The sequence below is a fragment of the Salmo trutta genome, chromosome 4 (genome assembly GCF_901001165.1).
Source record: "Salmo trutta chromosome 4, fSalTru1.1, whole genome shotgun sequence".
NCBI classification, from domain to species: Eukaryota; Metazoa; Chordata; class Actinopteri; order Salmoniformes; family Salmonidae; genus Salmo; species Salmo trutta.
Genome location: NC_042960.1, coordinates 50,883,561 through 50,899,732, shown reverse-complemented (window position 1 = coordinate 50,899,732; position 16,172 = coordinate 50,883,561). Strand labels below are relative to the sequence as shown.

Genomic DNA, 16,172 nt, shown 5'->3' with positions numbered 1-16,172 from the left:
ATATAGCATAAAAATTGTCACAATAGATGGTACGGTGGTTTGACCAATTTCACAAAACACTCTTGTGAGGAGACAGTGCCAAAGTTCTAAGTGAGCACTTACTGAGAAGCCGAGCTCAGCCTCTCTGCCTCGAGCTGCCCGTGAACCCTTCCCATCTCCAGACTCCTCCATCTGCGGCCACGACACTGCACAAAAAACACATTGTGTGTGTGCACTGTAACATTATGCTGTTATGTCACACACACACTAAACTACCACGCTGTACAGTCGTCTCTGTGACCGTTGAGCAGCATACTGTAAATCTGCACCCTGCACTGTGGCGGCCGCTTCCTGCTGCTGCAGAGGCTCAGACTCAGAGAGATCCTGCTCTCTCAGGCTCAGTCACAGACACGCATGTTCAGTCAACACAGCCACAGAGGAATGTGCTCCGCGGCTCTGGCAACGGAAATTTAGAGGGGATGGGAGGAGGAGCGGGCGTCCGAAGGGTCAAGTTTAGCAGTGTTGTTTTCCTCCGACAGGGGGAGGTGTTCTGCTCTCGCACCTGGAGTTATTTAACAGCCAATGAAACAGATTGTCATAGACACTTGAGCTAATTATATCACCTTGGACGGCTAAAAATGGTACTGTGAGCTACCTCCATGTTTTGCATGCCTTTCCCCTCTGGTTATTATCAAAGATCACTGCCAGTAGTTTGAAGGTGCAATAGTACGACTGATATGGAAAGAAAAGAAGTGTAAATAGCCTTTACATTTAATTGAAGCAACATCGATGTTGGCTTGAACCAGGCTACGTTCATTGGTAGGCTACGTGGTTCAACATAGGAATGAATCAATTGGGAAGTGGTGTTAATTACCAATATTCAAACACATATGTTTAAAGTTAAATAAGTCATTAGTCTACATGGTCAAATATGAGTTTGCCTTTTGTTTACTGTAAATGTAGTAATGTATACTCTCTCTCTACCACCTGTGGTCCTTAGGGCTCCCATTCCCAGTGGACAGAAATAACACCTGGGTGAGCATGATCCTGGCAGGAGTCTCTCACCCCCCCCCCCCCCTCCCTCCACGCTTGGCTGCACATGTCAATATGGGATGACGTAGAGCGGGGAGTTTGTGGCTGTGATTCCACTGTGGTCACCTTCACAACCCTATCCTTCACTATTACCACCGTGGCTCTTACACACACACACACACACACACACACACACACACACACACACACACACTAATATTTTTACATTTGAGTCATTTAGCAGACTCTCTTATCCAGAGCGACTAACAGTATCGAGTGCATACAGCCCTGGCGTTGCCAGCGCCATGCTCTACCAGCTGAGCCACACGACAGACACCCACACGCGCGCACAGACACAGAGAGAGAAGGAGAGGGAGGTCACGGGTGAAAGTCAAAGACATTGCAGCTCTATGGTAATCAATCTAGTGGATCGATGGGCTGGGAGTGTGCTGGCAGAATGCAGGCATTGTGCTGAGTTTGGGCTCTGTATTGGAGCGGCTCTCTGTATTGGAGAGGCTCTCTGCATTGGAGAGGCTCTCTGTATTGGAAAGGCTCTCTGTATTGGAGAGGCTCTCTGTATTGGAAAGGCTCTCTGCATTGGAGCGGCTCTCTGCATTGGAGCGGCTCTCTGTATTGGAGCGGCTCTCTGTATTGGAACGGCTCTCTGCATTGGAGAGGCTCTCTGTATTGGAGCGGCTCTCTGTATTGGAGAGGCTCTCTGTATTGGAGCGGCTCTCTGCATTGGAGCGGCTCTCTGTATTGGAGCGGCTCTCTGCATTGGAGCGGCTCTCTGCATTGGAGAGGCTCTCTGCATTGGAGCGGCTCTCTGCATTGGAGCGGCTCTCTGTATTGGAGAGGCTCTCTGTATTGGAGCGGCTCTCTGCATTGGAGCGGCTCTCTGCATTGGAGCGGCTCTCTGCATTGGAGAGGCTCTCTGTATTGGAGCGGCTCTCTGCATTGGAGAGGCTCTCTGTATTGACGCGGCTCTCTGTATTGGAGCGGCTCTCTGCATTGGAGCGGCTCTCTGCATTGGAGCGGCTCTCTGCATTGGAGCGGCTCTCTGTATTGGAGCGGCTCTCTGCATTGGAGCGGCTCTCTGCATTGGAGCGGCTCTCTGCATTGGAGCGGCTCTCTGCATTGGAGCGGCTCTCTGTATTGCAGCGGCTCTCTGCATTGGAGCGGCTCTCTGCATTGGAGCGGCTCTCTGCATTGGAGCGGCTCTCTGCATTGGAGCGGCTCTCTGCATTGGAGCGGCTCTCTGCATTGGAGCGGCTCTCTGCATTGGAGCGGCTCTCTGCATTGGAGAGGCTCTCTGCATTGGAGCGGCTCTCTGCATTGGAGAGGCTCTCTGCATTGGAGCGGCTCTCTGCATTGGAGCGGCTCTCTGCATTGGAGCGGCTCTCTGCATTGGAGAGGTGTCAGTGGACATGTGAGAGAACTCAGATAGGCAAACTGTCAGAGGCGTAAGGAGACTAATGTGTCTGATTACTAGTAGCACTACGCAACACTGACTCAATTAGAGATATGCTGTTTTTGTTACTCATTGGCTTTCTAAAGAGATGTTTGTGTTTGCATAAAAGTATAATTTTAGCACAGCAAGGGGTCTTAGGTATACATCAATATCTGTTCATTTGGACTCAAATCATGATCTTTAAATGAGGACTTGGATTTAGTAACACGTCCATAAAAAATGTAATGCTGATGCTGTTTTCAGATAATGCTCTTCAGGTTCTCAACTTTATACTTCAGAAGTTTGGGTCAATGATTATTGAGCCATTTAAAGTAGGCCTAGCGATGACTGGTGATCAATTTCATTTGAACTTAGGCCCAAACAGGTGTATATATATCTATCACAATTGGTTTTATTTGTAGTTATCAATAACAAATTCCACTCAACAAGCTCAATAATATTTGGAGAGTCTAATGAGATAGGAGGATTATATTTGACATTTTCAAGCTGAGTGCTTTGATGCTTTCTGATTCCCTGTCTCTGTGTTATAACAGTGCTTTCTGATTCCCTGTCTCTGTGTTATAACAGTGCTTTCTGATTCCCTGTATCTGTGTTATAACAGTGCTTTCTGATTCCCTGTCTCTGTGTTATAACAGTGCTTTCTGATTCCCTGTCTCTGTGTTATAACAGTGCTTTCTGATTCCCTGTCTCTGTGTTATAACAGTGCTTTCTGATTCCCTGTATCTGTGTTATAACAGTGCTTTCTGATTCCCTGTCTCTGTGTTATAACAGTGCTTTCTGATTCCCTGTCTCTGTGTTATAACAGTGCTTTCTGATTCCCTGTCTCTGTGTTATAACAGTGCTATCTGATACCCTGTCTCTGTGTTATAACAGTGCTTTCTGATTCCCTGTCTCTGTGTTATAACAGTGCTTTCTGATTCCCTGTCTCTGTGTTATAACAGTGCTTTCTGATTCCCTGTCTCTGTGTTATAACAGTGCTTTCTGATTCCCTGTCTCTGTGTTATAACAGTGCTTTCTGATTCCCTGTCTCTGTGTTATAACAGTGCTTTCTGATTCCCTGCCTCTGTGCTATTTAACACCCCCACCAAACCATTATGAGACCAAATCCTCTCTGTGCTGCTGAAACCCCAGTCATAACGTTACTCATAACATTACAGCTAACAAAGAGCTCACCATCCCTGATGCCTGGCAGTCAGGCAGGCTGCAAAGTGTTCTCTAGTCTAGGTGGTACAGACCAGGGTTTCCCAAACTCGGTCCTGGGTCCCACCTGGGTGAACATTGGGGGTTTTGTCCTAGCACTACACAGCTTGATGATGAGTTGGATATTTGAATCAGCTGTGTATTGCTAGGACAAAGACAGAGTTTGGGAAACCCTGATATAGACTGCTGGTGCGAACACCATCCCATTGCTGTTTTTCAGCTCCAGACCAGCTGCAGACTCACATGCTCCCTAATTTCTGGGAAGGGTGGGACATAAGTGACCTAACATTAGGCTCCCTCCCTCCCTTCCTGGTCTATCCCAGGCCCTGTGGTCTGGTCAGACAGAGCAGTGCAGGGCTCCCCACCACAGCTACTTGGAGCTGAGGAGAAGTGCATTTGAGTAGTGATCCTGTGTGGAGGCGATGAGGCCATCAGTCTCTTTGGGAATCGGAGGTTACCTCTCCTCCAGGTCCCTCTATTCAGGCCAAACAACGACTGGGACTCTCTTTCCCAACTCCCAGCTATTCACAAAAGAGAAAGAGAGAAAGTTTTGGATAGAGGGAAGGAGAGGGAGGACAGGGGAGTTTGGCAGACATATAGAGGGAGAGTGAGGAGGTCTCACAGTCTCAATATATCTTTTCTTTTATCAGAATCTATGTGCAGCTGTTGTCATACAGAAAGACAGCTTCATTGAGTCCCCTTGTCCCGACACTGCCAGACTGTTATTTGGGGGAGGGCGTCAGGCGTCAGAATCCTCTCCACAGAGCCGTGTTATGTGACGCCTGTGTATCAGAGACAAAGGAGAACCACTGAGAGGAAAATAAGCCTCAAGTCCTGGAGCTGTTGTTTATATTCTCATTCCAGTCACTCAGTAAACCACCTGATTCCATTAATCATGGTTTGAAACAAGCTAATTCAGCTGGCCGCCCTGCTTCTCCCACTGTTGTTTCTAATGAAATCTCTCGAAAACCTCCAGGACCTTAGTGTAGCCGCAGAGCAGCTGGCCAATCCAACAGCCTCCCCAAACCCGAGTGCCATGCCCCAGCACTGGAGCACGGGAGATGTTTATTTTCATTAGTCCTGGGTCCTAAAGGTTTACATGAATATAAAGCACTTCTCATTCTCAGCCAGTGTTATTTACAGTATATGTACATCACAGTCCTGTCTAATGGGAATGTACACTTAGAACTTTTCCCCATCTTGAGTAAATACAGTTTGATCATTATCATATTAGTGACAATTTGACACACAGCAGTCACGTTGTTTCCAACTTTGCACAGTACATTCATTCAGTAGAGGGACTATAACCTTCTGAAGCATCCGGTTTTCAGCAGCCCTCTGTCATTTATGGTATTACACTGTATGTGTACAGTAAACAAAACACTCAGAGTGAAACTTCCCACAGACGCACTTATGGGTTTATGACGCAGGACTCCCTAACCCAGTGAGGTTTCTGTTTTACAGAGCATAACTTTGAGTCGCTTTCATGTGGTTGGGGAAATGAGACATGAGAAGTCACTTCTCAGAGGTTGATGACCTATCTGCATCCATACGTTGTTGTAGATGATGAGACACACCTTTATCTTGTCTTTCTATGGTCAGAATGCAAACATTTTTGTCCCAATTGTCTCATAACTTATTCCAAGCCATTTATTTGTGTACCTTTATTTAACTAGGCAAGTCAGTTAAGAACAAACACTTATTTACAATTACAGCCTAGGAACACTGGGTTAACGGCCTTGTTCAGGGGCAGAACGACAGATTTTTACCTTGTCAGCTCGGGGATTCGATCTAGCAACCTTTGGCCCAACGCTCTAACCACTAGGCTACCTGCCACCCCATCACGCAGCGATGTCACTAGAGAAATAATGCAATCTCAGCCACAATTAGTTTGTAACAGTCTACATCTACAACAATACAGTATATAAAAGCAACAAAAAAAAGAAGTCATTTCATGAAGCCATTGGCTGTGAATGGTCCAGGCTCTTTGTTTCAGCTTTGCTAGACGTTGTTCCCGACAGATCAGAAGAAGCTCATGTTGGAGGTTAACATGTACTCATCTTGGTCCTCTCCTCCCTCGTAGCCTCTTTGAAGCCTGTTGTAGGTGATGGCTAGAAGCAGGCCTCCAGCCTCCAGGCTGGAGCGTCGGTAGCGTTGGAGCTGATCAAAGCGCTGAAGGATAGAAGTGACAGATGAAAGGCAGACATGAAGGAGTGCTGCTGCTCCTCCCAGACGGAGAGAGTTTCCAGAGAAAGACTTGGCAGGTTCTCCCACTCACTGAGACCTAGCCTACATTCTGGCCTCCTTTCAGTGTTCGGGGAGAAGGTGCTCACAAACACACACACACACTCACACTCAGGGGAATCACAGATGAGTGCACATGTTCCGGATACCCACACTTCACCAGGACTGACCCCGTATCTATCCAAGGAGAAGAACATGAAACACGTCTATTAGATAGCCCCTCAATAACATCAATTGAAAGCATAGTAGTTGAATGGCAGAAAGTACAGTTAGTTCCGGAACAGTTAGCTCCAATACAGTTTTTTTTTGCAAGTGAATCAGGCTTCCCTGACAGATTGAAAGCATAAACAGTTTGTACCACAACACCCACCCACACCCCTCTACACACCACACCACACCACTCCACCCATAGTGCATTTGCATTCCCTTTGAATACAGAGCTGTTGTTTGACAGGGGTGCGTTATAAAAACCAAGTAGAATGTATTGATTGCTGTATAGTTCAGTGAGTTCAAAATAAAGCCTCAGTGCTTTCTCTATTGTTTTTGTTGGTGGGGAAATGCAGTGTGCTTGTCAGCTGAGGATGATGAATAATGTTCTGAAGAATGTAAGAAACTTTCCTTCTCCTAGATATGTGATAGTTTGACTTTCTGGGAGTGTGGGGAAGTCTTCAGTACATCACCTAATGGTCTAGATTTGGACGGATATGATACGTTTATTAAGGCAAGCTATTTACTCTCCAACATGTCTAATGAGTACACTCTAAATTCCTGGAAAAGTCCTACATAGAACCAATGAATGTGCTTAGAGTCTGTAAATGCCCGTGTTTCTTCATCTGGTGGGAGAATCCTACGAGACCCTGTGTCTCGGCCTAGTTTCTCATCGCCTCATCATCGCCTCATCATCTCCCTTGATCTAATCCTTTCTGCTCTCAAAGGAAGCAATTAAGACCCTTCCTTTAATCCCTGCAGTTAAACAGGGAGATTGCGGAGTACTTTGACGGCCAAATGAACCATAAGTGGTTGTTTTGCAGAGGGACTGCTGTTGGATATAGCAGGAGTGGAATTTAGTGGAGGTTAAAAGGCTGAACTACTGTAAAGTGAGGAGTTAGTATTTAGATCAGTATTTGAACTGAAACTGAACACAAACTTAATCTTTTAGTAACGTTGCTCTGAGAATGCGTCTGCGACTCTTCAGTGTACTGAATGTTTTAGTTTATGATTATGTTTTAGAGCTCTGAAAGTTCAAGTCAAATATGCCCCCATCAGGCTTGGTATGGTCATCTGGACAGTCAAGTGTGTCTTGGGGGCAAGTTGTTTACAGTTCGACAATAACAATTACAGTTTCTCTTCAGTCCAAATGTACAGTATGAGTTGTAATTTACAGTCTGTGAATGAGGTGTATTTTTTATTTCTCTCCAACCATTATGACCTTTGAATATATGTTCCCTATGGACTAAATAGGCACTGACAATTTCATGTGGGATTGTAATAGCTTGGCTCACAGCTGGCAGCAATAATCCCTCCTCCTCCTCTTTCTATCTCGCTTTTCGCCCTCTCTCCATCTGTGTTTCCAGTCGTCAATCTCTCCCTCTAGCCTACAGTGTGTGTGTGACTTCATATGTAGGGGTGAGCCAAACCCGCTGATGTTACACATGAGCCATATGACAAAACAGACAACATGTGGTACAGTCAGACTGATGGGTTCAGTCCCTTTATGGAAGTTGTTCACTAAAACCAACAAAGAGAAACATGGCTGTTAATCTCACGCATTTCTGAACTGACATTTGGGTGTGATCTATTGGGCCTTATCTGACTGTAAAATAAAAAATATTAAACTTGTCAGCTCATCCCTAAACAATGTGAAACAGTTGCACAATACCATGTTGCGTTTTACACAATTTACAAACCCAGCATTGCACACCCATACTAGAAGTAGAAGTTAGTTACCCATTCATCTTGTATTTAACTACATGTATATTCAAATGTCATGCACATCCTTCCTTTGCTCTAGTGTGATCTGATCTGGTTTTCTTCCATAAACTGAGAAAAGGGAGAGGGACAGAAAGTCAAATTCTTCAGCTTCAGCCTGGTTTATCTGGTCCATATCTATGGGTTGCCTTTTTCTGTCGGCTTAATTCACTGTCTACATCTGGAGAATGTTGTTTTGTGCATAAGAGCTCTCATATGAGCTACAGCAGCCTTGGGCCGCAGTAAGTTAACCTCAGTTGATATCATGGTATAGCTTAAGGGGGGGGCAAAGTACTTCAATCCCCCCCCCCAATTTTGTTGTATCCAACTGGTAGTTACAGTCTTGTCCCATCGCTGCAACTCCCATACAGACTCGGGAGAGGTGAAGGTTGAGAGCCGTGAGACCTCTGAAACACGACCCAGCCAAGCCACACTGCTTCTTGACACAATACCTCTTTAAAACGGAAGCCAGCCGCACCAATGTGTCGGAGGAAACACCATACAACTGTCGACCGCGTCAGCGTGCATGCGCCCGGCCCGCCACAGGAATCGCTAGAGTGCAATCTCTTAACCCGGACGACGCTGGGCCAATTGTGCACCGCCTCATGGGTCTTCCAGTCACAGCCAGCTGTGACACAGCCTGGGATAGAACCCAGGTCTGTAGTGACGCCTCGAGTACTGCGATGCAGTGCCTTAGACCGCTGCGCCACTCGGGAGGCCCCCGCAAATTGATTTGAACAAACAATTGGTCCCCCCAAAAATGCGTCCCTCCGTTGATTTTCAAAATCCCGATGTGGCCCTCGAGCCAAACATTTTCCCACCCCTGGTATAGCTCAAAGTGTTTTCCAGCCATACACAACATAAAGCTATTGCTTAGATCAGAGTTAATTTTTTTCCTCTGTGCAAGGATCTGTCGACTTTGATTTTCTGTAAGTCCAAAATTAGATTTTTCTGTATTTTAGATTTATTTTCACACTATGAGGTTGGAATAATAATGTGACAATTTTGAAAATGATCATAATGCCCTTTTAGTGTAAGAGCTGTTTGAAATTTCAGCCTGTTTTGGTGGGATGGAGTTTTGGCCAATAGACCAATAAGAAAGAGAGTTCCAAACCTTTCTGCCAATAACAGCTAGTTTTCAGTTTTCCCCTCCTACTCAGACCACTCAAATTTTACAGAAAATGTGAAACTTGTCCTTGTAATTCTCTTCTAATACGCTGTACACATATAGGTGACATATAGGTGACTTATGTTTGTAAAGCGGCTCTGTATGCCGCTTTACCCCATGTCTGTCTGTACCCAGGAGGAGTGTGGTCGGACTGTTTGGCTGAGCACGTTTGTGTTTTTCATTGTTCCAGCTCTTATTTTTCACTTCCAGTATGCGATACATTGTCAATATTGATTTTAAAAGAAGGGATACAAGTAGAGAACACAAGTTAAACAAAAATAATGGCATACTGGTCACATCAATATGCAGCACAGTAGGTTGGTGGCACCTTAATTGGGGAGGACGGGCTCGTGGTAATGACTGGAGCGGAATCAGTGGAATGGTATCAAACACATCAAACACATGGTTTGATGCCTTTCCATCCGCTTCGTTTCAGCCATTATTATGAGCCGTGCTCCGATCAGCAGCCTCCACTGATATGGAGTATTTACTGAATCAGTCATACAGAATTTGATTTGTATTACTGTAGCAACACATATAGATGCTGCTGTGTGCTTTGATCTACAGTACCCACATGAACAAACTTGATTGGAATGAGTAACACATCTACAGTAAATGCCACATATTTTCACTTTAGCAGTCGGTATAAGTTAACATCTATTAGGCTTAAGCTGTCGGATGAAGTGTCCTTGGTGGGGGAAGAGGGGAGGAGGAGGAGAGGGAAGGGGTGTCACCTCCTGGCATTAACAAGTGGAACATAAGGGTCATCTCAGTTATTCCTCCTGTCATGGCAACCTCTATTATCTCTCACATGGAACAGACTGAACACACTAAACACACGTAACACACTGAACACACTAAACACACTGAACACACTGAATAGACTGAACACACTAAACACACGTAACACACTGAACACACTAAACACACTGAACACACTGAATAGACTGAACACACTAAACACACGTAACACACTGAACACACTAAACACACTGAACACACTGAATAGACTGAACACACTGAATAGACTGAACACACTAAACACACGTAACACACTGAACACACTAAACACACTGAACTCACTGAATAGACTGAACACACTGAATAGACTGAACACACTGAACACACTGAATAGACTGAACACACTAAACACACTGAACACACTGAACACACTGAATAGACTGAACACACGAAACACACTGAACACACTAAACACTGAACATACTGAATAGACTGAACACACTGAACACACTGAATAGACTGAACACTCGAAACACACTGAAGACACTAAACACACGTAACACGCTGAACACACTAAACACACTGAACACACTGAATAGACTGAACACACTAAACACACTGAACACACTGAATAGACTGAACACACTAAACACACTGAATAGACTGAACACACTAAACACACTGAACACACTAAACACATTGAACACACTGAATAGACTGAACACACTAAACACACTGAACACACTAAACACACTGAACACACTGAATAGACTGAACACACTAAACACACTGAACACACTAAACACACTGAACACACTGAATAGACTGAACACACGGAACACACTGAACACACTGAATAGACTGAACAGACTGAACACACTGAATAGACTGAACACACGTAACACACTATAGACTGAATAGAGGGAGGCTGTCTGCATTTCTATTCTACTCCCAAAGGACCACTATGTTCAAGTTGTGTTTCCTGTTTAACAGATTCCATTATTATTCTCCCTTCTGTGTGTAAGCGTATGTCTCCCTGCAATGTTCTGTTATATTAATGGCTCGGTATTGTTTTAGATTTGCTTAAGCGGGACGGAGATTAAACGCCATGGAGAATTACAGTTCAGGGTTCTCGAGACCAGAATAGCACAGCTTTTGGGCATGCTTTTTGTCACAGACCCAATTTGTATGCGATGGTGTGTGTGTGTTTGTGTGTATGCGAGTGCGCGCGTGTGTGCATGGGGCGGACAGGTGTGTGTTGTGTGTAGGGCTGTGGCGGTCATTACATTTTGTCAGCGGGGTGACTGTCATGCAAGTAACTGCCGGTCTAATGGTAGTTGACCGTTAATTAATATAAACACATTTAGCATCTCTGGGCTTTCACACATAGCCTACAAGCCACTGATGCAGACATTTGGAACATTAACATGTTAAAAAGACTAATAAATACATTTAAAAGACCCTACAACGTCACAATAAATGTATTATTTATTTTAGGCAGGTCTAAAGAATCATTATGATATGAAGAAATTGTAGCCTATTTCAGAATAACAGAATAGCATATTGTGAGTCGTCCTTATGTTAGGCCCTGATATGCCATATGGCTGTGGGCTACACTAGATCATTTAGCAGACAAGATTTGCCTATAATATAATTTGCTTCTTTTATTATTTTATAGTAAGAAGAATACAATTGAACATAGCCTTTTAAAATAGAAAGGATATTTTTTGCAAACGATTTCTAAGGGAGTGTGCACGTGTTGAGCACAGTTAACAAAGTGATCAATTGAAACAGGTCCTCCTTGATGCTTAATTTACAGTTATTTATTCAACTTTAGTTGTGATACAAACCTTAGGCTATATGTTTTGATTTCTAAAACATTCTAAGGCTGCATGATGCAAATCTAATGATGATTTGAAAAAACGGGCATTAAAGAAGCATTTCCCAAACTCGGTCCTGGGGACTCCAAGTGGTGCACATTTATTTTTTTGCCCTAGCACTACACAGCTGATTCAAATAATAAACTAATCATCAAGCTTTGATTACTTGAATCAGCTGTGTAATGCTAGGGCAAAAAAATAAATGTGCACCGCTTGGAGTCCCCAGGACCGAGTGTGAGAAACGCTACATGAAAGGCATGCGCTCTGCACTGTTTCTTGTGCAGGCTCCACACACTTCATCAGTCTCTCATTCACAATTTGTCAAGCACTTGATAATGTTCTCACCCATCAGACTATTCTGAATTTAATCTGGTCTTTACATGGTCTATTAATATATGTGTGGAATTCTTTTTTTATTTAGAATGGCCCACCAAATTAAACATAGAATCCGCACACTGCAATCGAATAGCGAATGGAAGTTACCTGTGGTTAAGTTTTTAATATGCCAGGTAGGCCACAGCGGTTGTAAAGTGGATTTTAAGAACTGAGCAATAAATATAGCTGCACGAGAAAGCTGGGATCCTCTTTTAAAAAGCGTCCAGTCAAAACTCGTAATGACTAGGCTTATAAGAACACGTTTCACTCGACTCTGTAGGCTATGGGCTCTCCAACCCTGTTCCAGGGGTCTTGTTTCACTAGACTCTGTAGGCTATGGGCTCTCCAACCCTGTTCCAGGGGTCTTGTTTCACTCGACTCTGTAGGCTATGGGCTCTCCAACCCTGTTCCAGGGGTCTTGTTTCACTAGACTCTGTAGGCTATGGGCTCTCCAACCCTGTTCCAGGGGTCTTGTTTCACTAGACTCTGTAGGCTATGGGCTCTCCAACCCTGTTCCAGGGGTCTTGTTTCACTAGACTCTGTAGGCTATGGGCTCTCCAACCCTGTTCCAGGGGTCTTGTTTCACTAGACTCTGTAGGCTATGGGCTCTCCAACCCTGTTCCAGGGGTCTTGTTTCACTCGACTCTGTAGGCTATGGGCTCTCCAACCCTGTTCCAGGGGTCTTGTTTCACTCGACTCTGTAGGCTATGGGCTCTCCAACCCTGTTCCAGGGGTCTTGTTTCACTAGACTCTGTAGGCTATGGGCTCTCCAACCCTGTTCCAGGGGTCTTGTTTCACTAGACTCTGTAGGCTATGGGCTCTCCAACCCTGTTCCAGGGGTCTTGTTTCACTAGACTCTGTAGGCTATGGGCTCTCCAACCCTGTTCCAGGGGTCTTGTTTCACTAGACTCTGTAGGCTATGGGCTCTCCAACCCTGTTCCAGGGGTCTTGTTTCACTAGACTCTGTAGGCTATGGGCTCTCCAACCCTGTTCCAGGGGTCTTGTTTCACTAGACTCTGTGGGCTATGGGCTCTCCAACCCTGTTCCAGGGGTCTTGTTTCACTAGACTCTGTAGGCTATGGGCTCTCCAACCCTGTCACAGAGGTCCTTGGCCTATATGCTACGCTTAGAGTTATTTGGTGACTTTAGTTGTGATACAAACCTTATCAAAACATATAGGCCTATGGGCTAGGCTAAATCATGATGCATGCGACTATGATTTGAAAAAGTTGCCAAACAATGCATGCTCTGTTTCTTGCCTTAGACTGCAAACGCTGGGCATCTGTTCATTCAATGCATCAACCAGCTATGAGAAACTGGCTCTCGCTGCGCAACAGTCCGCTCAAACTCTGAATGCCAGGGCTCTCATGAAGTGTGTGATGTGATTTTAGATTGCATTTGCATTGATGTCAGAGTGGTTAGAGGGAGAATAGAGCCCTGAGTACCAGGCAGTTAGGACCTGATGGAGGGAGAACAGAGCCCTGAGTACCAGGCAGTTAGGACCTGATGGAGAGAGAACAGAGCCCTGAGTACCAGGCAGTTAGGACCTGATGGAGGGAGAACAGAGCCCTGAGTACCAGGCAGTTAGGACCTGATGGAGAGAGAACAGAGCCCTGAGTACCAGGCAGTTAGGACCTGATGGAGGGAGAACAGAGCCCTGAGTACCAGGCAGTTAGGACCTGATGGAGAGAGAACAGAGCCCTGAGTACCAGGCAGTTAGGACCTGATGGAGGGAGAACAGATCCCTGAGTACCAGGCAGTTAGGACCTGATGGAGGGAGAACAGAGCCCTGAGTACCAGGCAGTTAGGACCTGATGGAGGGAGAACAGAGCCCTGAGTACCAGGCAGTTAGTGACTGGCCATTAGAAAGTCTGGTAGGCTACTAACCATCAGTAGCATCAGAGTGCAGGTTTGGAGAAGCCTAGTTACCGTGACTCAGCGGTCACGTGGAATTTGACGGCGGTCATGACTCATGACTGCCGGTTTGGCGGTAATACGGTCACCGTAACAGTCCTAGTTGTGTGTGCGTGCGTGCATGGGTGTGTAATATGCATGCTTGTCTGTAATTGAAGACATTTTTTGTTTTTCTCCTTATTACACACAAAAAAAACGAATTCAGCAAAGATGAAGACACGTTGATGGTGAGCAGCTGCCGGGCCTCCTGCTATTGACGAGACAAGCAAATAAGCAACAGAGAGATAGAAGAGACAGAACAGCCCGTCGACAAGGCAGGCAGCTGTCCATCTGGTTAGGTGGCAGCTGTTCACTGTGAATCAATACACACCTGGTGCCTCTGAGAGGGGAGGGGGTAGGCAAGCAGGGCAGAGATGGTGGACGTTGTCAGGTTGGAAGGCGTTTGTGTTGTTGTTTATCGTATCATTAGACACTGTCTAAACAGATGACGTAGGCCTACCTCATTCAACAGAGGACAAAGGTCAGGTCTTAAACTGTTTTGTAGTCTCAGGAGAGTCTCCGTAGTAAAGAAAGAGAGCAGATACACGTCTTTAACTCAAGACAGGCTTTCAAATTACATTTCCCCCCCCAACCCCCATTTTGCCCACAACCCACGTCCATCCCATCCCCCGGACCCCCAGAACCTCCCTCTCCTCAGTATCCCCAGCACAGTGCCAGCTGTATGTAGGCCGCATGGAGCCCTGGCAGCTGGTATCACTGGTGGCATGGAGACACTGACGCTGCCACTGATGGCATGCTTGGCATGCTGCCCATCCGCAACAAGAGGAAGATGAAGAGGTGGAGGGAGGGGAGGGATGGAGGGATGGATGGAAAAGCAGCAGGAGTGGATCTACACAGGGAATAAAGAGAGTGAATGGGTAATTACATGGTTGTTTAGGTTTACTCAGCTCCCCCTCTCTCCCCTCCCCCTACTGATTCATTACAGCTTGATTAAAAAACGCTCCACTCCACACTCTACATCTGACAGAATGGGGCAGCTGCCTGGTGTCACCCAATAATTAGAACGTGCTAGAATGGTCCATTTGCAACCCTTATGTTACACAGGGTGTTTACTGCTTATTGATAATATTGTCTGCTTTTCTAAGGAAGCCTTTATTGCCTTTATGATTGAGGAAGTCTATGGTCTATGCCAGTAAGTCACAAGGCTTTGTTGGTGTCGCCAGGCTGCATTAAACCACATAGTGCCAAGACAGGGCTAACTGAGTTAGAAACATTATGGTATACACATTATGGCTGCAACAACTCCTACTGTATTTGAAATGACAACAGCCTTATGGCAACCGCAAGCTCTGTTTTCTCCATCCCTTCTGAAAGATGTATTAGATGTGTGATTCATAACAACAGACAGGACCTTTCCCGTGAATTTTCACATCAATGGGGAAATAAGAATTAGCATTAATTTAACAGATCAAACATCTGGAGAATCGGTTATTAGTCTCTTTCACAGGCTTTTGTTGTGTTGTTAGTCAACCAAAAAAAGCTATTTTCTAGCTTAATCACAGCCCAGTGGCACAGAGTGAGTGGCCTCTGTGGCCTGACTGTCTGAGTGACTACCTGCAGTCAGGACAGATTGATATGTCAGCCACGGGGACAGAGATGGGGAGAGGAAGACTGAACAGGGGCAATATGAGGCTACATTTCGAGTAGGTTTTAATAATGAATCTGTCTCACCTCCCCTGATTCTTTCAGCCTCTGAACTCAGTGGCTCATCCACTCCTCAGGGGCCAGAAGAGGAACTGCTCATTTCACCAAGGCCCAGTCATGTTTATGCCTCAGGAGTTGCAGTATGTTATGGTTACCTCAGGACCTGTTGTGGAAGAATGAATCATCTGTAAGTTCTTCTATTGTTCATGATTAGTGAAGGTTCACTTGCTTGTTCATGTTGAAAATGGTCTCCATTCAAAATAGAAGAATGTTAACTCTGGTTCTTTTCACCAGAGAGATATCCTTTCCACTCCTATGAGGCTAGGTTGGGAAAGTCTGAAATATCTCCCCAGACTGGAGGGCCTGCAGACAGACAGGAAGTCTGCTGATGTCCTGCCGCACTGTATCTGCCCAGACAGCTCTTTTCAGGATTTTACTACTCTTTGTCATACAGGACAGTTACAGTCTGATTATGATGTCTCTGTTTTCCTTTCTC

At 45.3% G+C, this 16,172-nt stretch overlaps 1 protein-coding gene across 6 annotated transcripts in view; it reads left to right on the top strand.

Annotated features, from left to right (window-relative positions):
- Positions 1-16,172, top strand: part of LOC115192542 (nuclear factor 1 C-type-like) — a 111,192-nt gene that overhangs the window by 45,497 nt on the left and 49,523 nt on the right. The window lies entirely within an intron of this gene.